This window comes from Ictalurus punctatus, chromosome 2 (genome assembly GCF_001660625.3).
Source record: "Ictalurus punctatus breed USDA103 chromosome 2, Coco_2.0, whole genome shotgun sequence".
NCBI classification, from domain to species: domain Eukaryota; kingdom Metazoa; phylum Chordata; class Actinopteri; order Siluriformes; family Ictaluridae; genus Ictalurus; species Ictalurus punctatus.
In genome coordinates, this window is record NC_030417.2 from 6518624 (window position 1) to 6529547 (window position 10924).

At 42.8% G+C, this 10924-nt stretch overlaps 1 pseudogene; it reads right to left on the minus strand.

The window, feature by feature from the left end:
* Positions 1-687: 687 nt before the first annotated feature.
* LOC108275829 (nuclear transcription factor Y subunit alpha-like) lies at positions 688-3271 on the minus strand (annotated as a pseudogene).
* Positions 3272-10924: the final 7653 nt, after the last annotated feature.

The window sequence follows — 10924 nt, forward strand, 5'->3', positions numbered from 1 at the left end:
TATAAAAAAAAGAAATACATGTATAAAAATGGCACTGTGTGTCAATCCCAAGTCTAAGGTCCTCACAAGCTTATATTATATATTTTTTTGTCTCTGTCCCTATAACAGTTTGCATTTAACAAAATAATTCAGGGTTTTTCACTGAATCCCCCCCACCCCTGCACCGAGAAAGTAACAGAAAGCTTGTTTATGCCAAACTCACTTATAAATGGGTCTAAGGGCAGTTGCTGGTGCGTCAATAAAAGTTTAGTCAGGAATTATTCAGTCCTTTATGAGAAGGAAGAATTAGAAAACGATCAGAGTCAGTTCTGAGAGTCTCATGCCACATGGATACAGGAAGACGTAATGCAACCAGAACTACGTTCTTTATTTTTATTTCATCTTTACACCTTTACGCTGAATTTGAGTTCTTTTCTCAGTACAGGGAAACATTTAGAAATTTGTATTTGTTGTAATCACACGTTAGGTTGAACTAATCCTTCAAGCTCTGTGATCTCATGTTATTACTAATATTTGCATTAAAATGAAACCTTACACCATAACCATTACAATCCTTAAGTCTTAAAGGAATGAAAATTTCTCAAAAATCAGACTTGCTAGAAAACAAACTGTCAAACTACAACCCGTGAAGTAGTCTGCCGAAGATGAAACACATAAAGAGACGTCCAAAAAGAAAACACTCGTCGCAAAAATCCTCCGACTTCCTCCTGTCCAGTGGCTGGAACCAATTAATTTGAAAAAAAAGTCTACAGTTTAGTTTCCTCATCCTTCAGTAAACTGGTCCAGGCTGCCACTATCCCCACACGGGGTTTAACGATTACCTGCACGTCCAGCTCGTCCTTCTCCTTCCCTGAAAAGAAGCGCCCGCCATCACCACGCTTCTGCGCCATGGTGTGCCGATGACGAGACTCGTGCAGGTATTTCATCCTCCTTTTTGGGATCTTGCCCTCGGCCTCCAGCTTGGCGCGGGCCTGGCGTCTCTTCAGGATGCGGTGGTACTGCTTGGGGTTGACGTAGAGCGGCCCCTCCTCCAGCATCTCTGCACCGGGGAGAGGGATCCGCTGCATGGTCGGGACAGAGCCGCCGCCTTGGACCATCATGACCATTCCTCCAGCATTGACCATGTTTCCTGTGACGGGAACGGCGACAGTCATGGTGCCCTGACCCCGGTGCCGCTCGCGTTTGAACCGCCTGGATGATCTGACCTCCTGTTAAACTGGCAGCCGGAATAGTGATCACGCCCTGCTGGAGGATGGTTCCATCGGCGTTGACCGGCAGGTACAGGATGGTCTGACTAATCTTGATAGATTAGAAAATGATGTTGGCATTAAGGGAACAGTCCTCTCCTGGCAGAGGTCTTATCTGACCGATCGTTATCAGTTCGTAGATGTAAATGGTGATTTCTCCATGCGTACTGAGGTTACTTTTGGAGTTCCACAGGGTTCTGTTTTAGGCCCACTGCTCTTTACTTTATATATGCTAACCCTAGGACAAATTATTCATAAACATGGAATTAGCTTCCACTGTTATGCTGATGATACACAGTTGTATGTTTCAGAGAAGCCAGAGGACAGACAGAAGCTTAGTAAAGTTGAGGATTGTGTAAAGGACATTAGACGTTGGATGTTAACTAACTTCCTTTTACTTAATTCTGATAAAACAGAAATACTTTTATTAGGCCCACGTGTAGCTAGAAGTAATCTTTCTGATCACATGGGTGCTCTGGATGGTCTCTCTGTTTCATCATGTACAGCAGTTAAAGACCTTGGAGGGATTATTGACTCCAGCCTATCATTTGATGCTCATGTAGATAATATTACTAGGATAGCTTTCTTTCATCTCAGAAATATTTCTAAGATAAGAAACATATTGTCACTACATGATGCGGAAATACTAGTTCATGCATTCGTCACCTCTAGATTAGATTACTGTAATGCCTTACTCTCTGGATGTTCCAGTAGGAATATAAATAAGCTCCATTTAGTCCAGAATGCAGCTGCTAGAGTCCTAATTAGAACTAGAAGATACGACCATATCACACCGATATTATCAGTACTGCATTGGCTCCCAGTAAAATCTCGTATTAACTATAAAATACTTTTATTAACCTATAAAGCACTGAACGGTCTTGCGCCAAAATATCTAAGCGACCTTTTGGTTTTATATGATCCGCCACGTCTACTTAGATCAAAAGATGCAGGCTATTTGACGGTACCTCGAATAGTGAAGGCTACAGCAGGGGGAAGAGCCTTCGCTTACAGAGTCCCACAGTTATGGAACAGTCTTCCAATTAGTGTTCGGGACTCAGACACAGTCTCAGTGTTTAAGTCCAGGCTTAAAACGTATTTGTTTACACAAGCCTACCCTGACTAGTTTCTGTTCTACTACTTCGCAGTCATAATTATCTTTTTTCTCCCTCTCTCCTTTCGCCGAGCCCCACACGAATTTATGGAGATACTAGAGATCCAGATCCTCTCTGCCTCTGGATGGAGCTCAAATCTTCTTTAATTCCAGACTGCTGGGACTACGGCTGCTCCTAACGCCATACAGACTTCCTATAAATCCATAATGACCTTTTTCACACTAACTGTTGTTACCCAGATGAGGATGGGTTCCCTTCTGAGTCGGGTTCCTCTCAAGGTTCTTCCTCTTAAAACATCTTAGGGAGTTTTTCTTTGCCACCGTCGTCACTCAGTGGCTTGCTCAGTTGGGATAAATTCGCACCTTTAATATCCGTATACCATGTTAATATTTCTGTAAAGCTGCTTTGAGACAATGTCTACTGTAAAAAGCGCTATACAAATAAAATTGAACTGAATTGAATTGAATTGACCCTCTGCTGTCTGAGCCTGCTGACCCTGCACTGTGATCTGTTGAGGCTGGTTCTGTCCTGCGGCCACTGCAGTTTGCAGTTGCTGGATGATGATCTGCTGAGTTTGTCCCTGTGCTGTTTGTACGTGCAGCATTTGACCTGTCCCGGCTGCACGAGCTGGATCTGCTGAAGACCCTGCGAGACCGTCACCGGTAGCTGCATGATCGTCTGCGCCTGTCCTCCCGGCATGGCCTGTACCATTATGGGCTGCCCGGAAGGGGTTATAAGCTGACCCCCGCTGACCTGCACCATTAAAGGCTGCCCTTCATCCTGGAGAGTCTGAACCTGCTGGCCCGCACCCGCATTCACTTGGCCGTCGGCCTGCAGCTGCACTGCTCCACCGGACGCCTGCACCACGTTCTGCTCTCCGCCGCTCATTGTCTCGGCGAACTACTCCATGCTCAGAGTCTATTCAGAAACAAGGCTCAACACTACACGTGCTCCCGCTATTATCACTGCTGATTGTCTCCAACAGCGGCGTGCTGAGCCCAATCACAACACTCTCGCGCACAGGAACACAGCGCGGCAAAAATCGTAATTTAATGTGTTTAATGGAAACTTGGATTAAACCAAACGGGTACATAGCATTAAATGAAGCCAGTCCTCCTAGATCGAGTTATGTACATCAGCCTAGTTCAACTGGTAGAGAAGGAGGTGATGGTCTCATCCATAGTCAAAATCGAGGCGTCACACGAAAACATAGTCACAAATTGAATTCTTTTGAAATTCTTTATACCAGTATAAATTATGTAGTCACAAAAAAAATAAGTCAATTCCTCTAATTATTATTTACAGACCCCAACGGCCATATTCTGAATTTCTTAGCAAATTTGCAGACTTTATCTCAATGTTTTGATTAATAAAAATTGTTTTCTTTGATTAGCAGTACATGGGTATATCTGGCTGTTTTGTGTGTTACAATATTGAATGTCATTTTTCAGTCATTTTTCACGGAGTTTGTTAAACTATCATTGTTGTCCGTCATTCATAGAATTGTCATGGGAATTCCATAGACCAGAATCTAACATCCACATTATTGAAACATTGTTTAATTACGGATTTTTTTTTTTTTAAAGCATGTGATATGTTCTATGCTTTAATTGTATTTTGCCACATAATGTTGGAAAATGAGGACTTGTGTACTTTTCAATAAATTATAAGTACAAAAAGAATTACATATATCTGATTAGAAAAAAATAGCATTGTAATGTGTGTAACTTTGTGTTATATTTGTGTAGTGTATTTACACCACATTATGAGGTATATACAGCCAATTACAAAATACTATATGCATGTGTATCATTGAGCATATATTTGTATATGAATTATTACAAAATTTGATTAAATCTTGCAATGCTGGAATCAAAAACTGGAATTTTATGTATATGTTGCAGTTATCCTCATGTAGTGTTTGTCCTACTGCAACAATGTTTGTCCCTGTGTAATGAATGACTTCAAATCTACGTAAATATACGTATATTTACGTAGATTTGAAGTCATTCATTACACAGGTTGGTAGGCACTAGGAGCCCTTACATTTACAGGCTTTGTTTTGCGGTATAATACCCGCTTGGATTCGGCGTATAATATCCGCTTAGTGCCGTTACATTTAGAGGCTTGGTTTCAACGATTAAAATGCATATAAAATTGTCCCTGTTTTACGGTTTGAAAGCGGCTTGATTATATGTCATACCGGCGGTAATATTTGCAACTTTTCGCCGACTATTCTATGTCAAATTGTTTTCTGGGAGTTAACTGTGTGATGTCCTCATCTTTAGACCGCAGTTTTGTCAAAACTACCACCCCATCTAAATCAGCACATACCATTAAATTATTTCTAGACACAGATGGAATGCCTGATGTTTGGCATTTTTGCATTTTAATGAGGGAAATAAGTATTTGACCCCTCTGCAAAACATGACTTAGTATTTGGTTTAAAAACCCTTGTTGGCAATCACAGAGGTCAGACGTTTCTTGTAGTTGGCCACCAGGTTTGCACACATCTCAGGAGGGATTTTGTCCCACTCCTCTTTGCAGATCTTCTCCAAGTCATTAAGGTTTCGAGGCTGACGTTTGGCAACTTGAACCTTCAGCTCTCTCCACAGATTTTCTATGAGATTTAGGTCTGGAGACTGGCTAGGCCACTCCAGGACCTTAATGTGCTTCTTCTTGAGCCACTCCTTTGTTGCCTTGGCCGTGTGTTTTGGGTCATTGTCATGCTGGAATACCCATCCACGACCCATTTTCAATGCCCTGCCTGAGGGAAGGAGGTTTTCACCCAAGATTTGACGGTACATGGCCCCGTCCATCGTCCCGTTGATGCGGTGAAGTTGTCCTGTCCCCTTAGCAGAGAAACACCCCCAAAGCATAATGTTTCCACCTCTATGTTTGACGGTGAGGATGGTGTTCCAGGGGTCATAGGCAGCATTCCTCCTCCTCCAAACACGGCGAGTTGAGTTGATGCCAAAGAGCTCCATTTTGGTCTCATCTGACCACAACATTTTCTCCCAGTTGTCCTCTGAATCATTCAGATGTTCATTGGCAAACTTCAGCGGGCATGTATATGTGCTTTCTTGAGCAGCGGACCTTGCGCGCGCTGCAGGATTTCAGTCCTTCACGGCGTAGTGTGTTACCAATTGTTTTCTTGGTGACTATGGTCCCAGCTGCCTTGAGATCATTGACAAGATCCTCCCGTGTAGTTCTGGGCTGATTCCACACTGTTCTCATGATCAATGCAACTCCACGAGGTGAGATCTTGCATGGAGCCCCAGGCCGAGGGAGATTGACAGTTCTTTTGTGTTTCTTCCATTTGCGAATAATCGCACCAACTGTTGTCCTCTTCTCACCAAGCTGCTTGGCAATGGTCTTGTAGCCCATTCCAGACTTGTGTAGGTCTACAATCTTGTCCCTGACATCCTTGGAGAGCTCTTTGGTCTTGGCCATGGTGGAGAGTTTGGAATCTGATTGATTGATTGCTTCTGTGGACAGGTGTCTTTTATACAGGTAACAAACTGATATTAGGAGCACTCCCTTTAAGAGTGTGCTCCTAATCTCAGCTCGTTACCTGTATAAAAGACACCTGGGAGCCAGAAATCTTTCTGATTGAGAGGGGGTCAAATACTTTTTCCCTCATTAAAATGTAAATTAATTTATAACATTTTTGACATGCGTTTTTCTTGATTTTTTTTGTTGTTATTCTGTCTCTCACTGTTCAAATAAATCTACCATTAAAATTATAGACTGATCATTTCTTTGTCAGTGGGCAAACGTACAAAATCAGCAGGGGATCAAATACTTTTTTCCCTCACTGTATATATATATATATATATATATATATATATATATATATATATATATATATATATATATATATATATATATATATATATATACATATAAAATTATATATTGTTATTACACTATTTAAAGTTTGCACGGACATTTTGGTTGTTTAGGCGTCACTCTGTAAATGGGGAAGGAAGTGTTCATTGAGAAGACTAGCCCAAGCTAGCAACGGCAGCTAATGCAGCTTCACACTTACATTTATCATACTGTCTACATGCCTTCAAAGAAAAGAAAAGAAAAGAAAAGAAAAGACAAATAAGAATAAGAATAATAAAAGAAAAATAAAAGACTCCAAATGCCTCCTATATGCCAGTTCACCTAAAAGAGCCGTTTAGCATGAAGTGTAACTTTGGAATGTTCCCATAATGCACCTCTGCAAGCAAAAAATAATAACAAAACATTTAAAAGCGTAATTTCTCATTAGTCATTATAGAAAATATTGATTACTATACGTCTTTTTTAGCCTGTACAACTGTTTAAGAAGATTTAAAGGATTTTATTTTTTTTAACTACCATGATGGAAAAGTATTGTCATTGTCCGCTCCATAAATAGCTTCTTTTTACTTTCCCAACATTGTGCTTGATTAAGGCTGATCAAAGTGGCCACTCCCAAAATGGGTAAGAGCCACGCCTTACCAAGCATCTATGTAAACAGTCCCAACTTGGCATGTTTTGCTTATCTGTTTTGTTGTTTGTTTTTCCCCACTTACATTTCACAGTTTTTTTTTCGACAGTAACCACATACAAGTTACTTATTTCGCTAGCACGTTTGTAAACCCTTAAGTTTTGTTTCTATTTATCTCTGTGCTTACTTGGCATAGAAAGAGAAACCCTTTATTAATTGCTTCATTTATGTGATTATGATGAAAGGTATAAATGGACTCCCTTCTCTGCACTGAGCACCTGACTCATTCATGCACAACAACACCTGGAGCACAAGAAAAGGGAAACACTTTAAAACACCAAACACACCCCTTTGAAACAGTTCTTGCCGAAAGATACATGAGTGTATCAGTTAATGCATTCAAGTTGTTATATTCTGTACTGTATATTGCTGGCGTGAAATTTGTACAGTTTTACTCTAAGAATGTCCATTAATTGATTTATATTATTCATATCAGTTATAACCTGAGAATTCTTTCCTGTAGCTGAAAGTACCAGTTACCCAAAATCATCATCACAGCACAACCAGTGCTCCTAACAATGAGTCACTTTTATATATATATATATATATATATATATATATATATATATATATATATATATATATATATATATATATATATATAAACCGTAATATCACACTTAGCAACTAGAATTAAAATAAAGCCTATTTATGATGTTTATTTTCTGCAGTACTGTAAATTCTATAAGTTTATCTCAGATTTTGCCCTTTTTTTGTTAGATTTGTCTTCTCTACCAACATTGTCATCCACAACTAATGACAAAAACTGATTCAGGTGAGTTTTTAATAAAGCATTTTATAATTGTCATTTAATGTACATTATTGATCAATTTTGAATTGTATCATTACAGAGGTTCTCAACCTTTTGTAACTAAAGCATCCGCTTCACTATATATATATATATATATATATATATATATATAAATATATATATATATATAAATATATATATATATATATATATATATATATATATATATATATACATATATATATATATATACATATATATGTGTGTGTGTGCGTGTGTGTGTGTGTGTGTGTATACGTACGTACATACAGTATCTCACAAAAGTGAGAAGCATTCACACAGTTAACGCGGAAATGCATCCTTTTTATTATTAATTTTTATATTTTATATTCTATTGTTTTAAAAATATTCGGTTTCAGGTAAACTGGTTGGCGCTTATTGATGGGGCGGATGTGCTCGACTGCACCTGGCACATCTTGAATAGGGTGATTGCTAACTCCCTGGCAAAGAACCTCAATGGGAGGGGAGTCAATGGAAAGACTTCACTGGCCGCTCTTCAACTCAGAGAGGTCGTGATTAGTAAGTATATCTGTTTACATACAGAATTAGCTGTCTCTCTCAGATGATATGTAAGGAGTAATCCACAGTTAGGTGTGTATTAAACGATTTAAATGCATTATGTGGAGGCAAAGAACCCCTCGTTTAAATCGTTTAATGCACACCTAGCCATGGATTACCCCACTTATACCATGGTCTTTCCACAATTAATAAAGTTAATGCTGTCATTGATTTAGAAGTGCAAACTTTGATTAGAAGTTTAAAATAACCGTTAAGTTCCATTAGTTAGGTCATTAGAGCTGGAATTTTGCCCGATATAAATCAGACACAGAGATGCAATAGTGTGATAAAATTTAGATTTAGAAATTATAACGATCAAACTGATCAAACTGAGTGGAACTGTTACGACACAGCGAACTCGGCGCGGCAGCTCACAAAGTCTAGTGCCGCCCAGGGACGTGGCGGAGGAGCACACACCCTGTCTGCCTTCAAGTTAGCGCCCTTCACCACGAAACCACGAAACTCCTTTACCTCACGGTCTCCACCAGACATCTCGTTATACTCGGACTCCCCTGGCTGGAACTGCACAACCCCCAAATCTCCTGGACTGACAAGCAACTCACCCAATGGTCCCCGTATTGCTTGCAGAATTGTTTGAGGGGCCCCACGGTCTCTTTGGCCACCACGACTGTGGAGAGTCCCCTGTCGCCTACCTCAGTTAAAATTCCCCCCGAGTACCACGACCTCCATGAAGTGTTCAGCAAGGAGAGGGCCAGTTGTCTCCCACCTCACAGGCCCTACAACTGTGCCATTGACCTCCTCCCCAGGGCCAGCCTACCTCGGGGCCGTGTTTACCCGCTCTCCCAAGTGGAGCAGCAGGCCATGGAGGAGTACATTCAGGAGGCTCTCCGGCAGGGGTACATCTGACCGACTTCTTTGTGGAGAAGAAAGGAGGGGGCCTCCGACCATGCACTGATTATCAGGCCCTCAACCAAGTGACCATTAAGTACCGATATCCGCTGCCTCTCGTCCCCTCAGCCTTGGAACAGTTACGGTCCGCCACCCTCTTCACTAAGCTGGACCTCTGCAGCGCTTATAACTTGATTCGTATTAGGGAGGGGGAAGAGTGGGAAACGGCCTTCAGCACCACCTCTGGACATTATGAGTACCTGGTCATGCCGTATGGGCTCGCTAACGCCACCTCCGTGTTCCAGAACCTGATCAACGACGCTCTGAGGGACATGCTAGGAAGGTACGTCATCGCCTACATCGACGACATCCTGATTTATTCGACCTCCCTGGAGGAACATGTCCAGCATGTCCGGCACGTACTGCAACGCCTCCTGCAGTACCAGCTGTACGTAAAGGCCGAGAAGTGCGAATTCCACCAGCACACAATGTCTTTCCTGGGGTATATCATTAGCCCAAGGGGAGTCACCGTGGGCCAGCGTAAGATTCGGGCGGTCATGGAGTGGCCCACTCAGCGAACCGTCAGGGAGTTGCAGTGTTTCCTTGGCTTTGCAAATTTTTACCGAAGATTCATTAGAGCCTTCAGTAAAGTAGCGCAACCCCTGACATCGCTCCTGAGAGGTAAGCCCAGGTGACTGCTTTGGACTCCAGTTGCCCAGGAGGCTCTGGAGAGACTTAAGCGGGCTTTCACCACAGCTCCCATTCTCAGACACCCGGATCCCTCCAGGCCGTTTGTCGTGGAGGTCGACGCGTCAGAGGTGGGAGTGGGTGCAATTCTATCGCAAAGGTTTGGCGAGAGTCCCAAGTTACACCCCGTGGCCTTTTTTTCCCGGAAGTTGTCGCCAGCAGAGCGCAACTATGATGTGGGGAACCATGAACTTCTGGCCATCAAGCTGGCCCTAGAAGAGTGGAGACACTGGTTGGAGGGGGTAGTACACCCATTTGTTATCTTCACGGACCATAAGAATCTGGAATATCTACGAACCGCCAAAAGGCTCACTCCTCGCCAAGCCCGCTGGTCCTTATTCTTCTCCAGGTTCCAGTTCACCCTCTTACCGAAGTGGTTCATAGAATAGAAAGGCCGACACCCGGTCTTGCATTTATGCCCCAGAGCGGCCGACGGAGCAAGAGAGTTACATTATGCCTCCCTCCTGCATAGTGGGCGCCCTGGAGTGGCCCCTAGCACAGAACTTAGCCCGTATTCCCAGCGCAAGAATCGCAGCAGCCTGTCCTCCCGACAAACAGTTCGTGCCTAAGCGGTACCGTCTCGAACTCATCACCTGGGCCCACACGACTTTGGCCACGGGCCACCCGGGGGCCCGCCGCACTTACCAACTGCTGGCCGAGAAGTACTGGTGGCCCAACATGCCCAGAGTGGTTCAGTGCATCGTATCCTCGTGTTCTTCTTGCGCTCAGTCCAAAGGCCCACGTGCGCTCAGGCTGGGAAGTTGGTGCCCTTACCCATACCTGAACGTCCGTGGTCCCATCTGGCCCTCGATTTCATAACCGACTTGCCAAAGTCGCAGGGGAACTCCGCAATACTGGTGGTCGTAGATCGGTTCTCGAAGTCCCTGCGCTTAATTCCATTACCAGCCATCCCATCTGTCTTCACCACAGCGGAACTCCTGTTTCAACACGTCTTTCACTACTTTGGCATCCCTGAGGAGATTGTGACTGATACGGGGCCACAGGTCACATAGCGGGTTTGGGCCAGCTTTATGAGGAAGATGGGGGTCGCCATTAA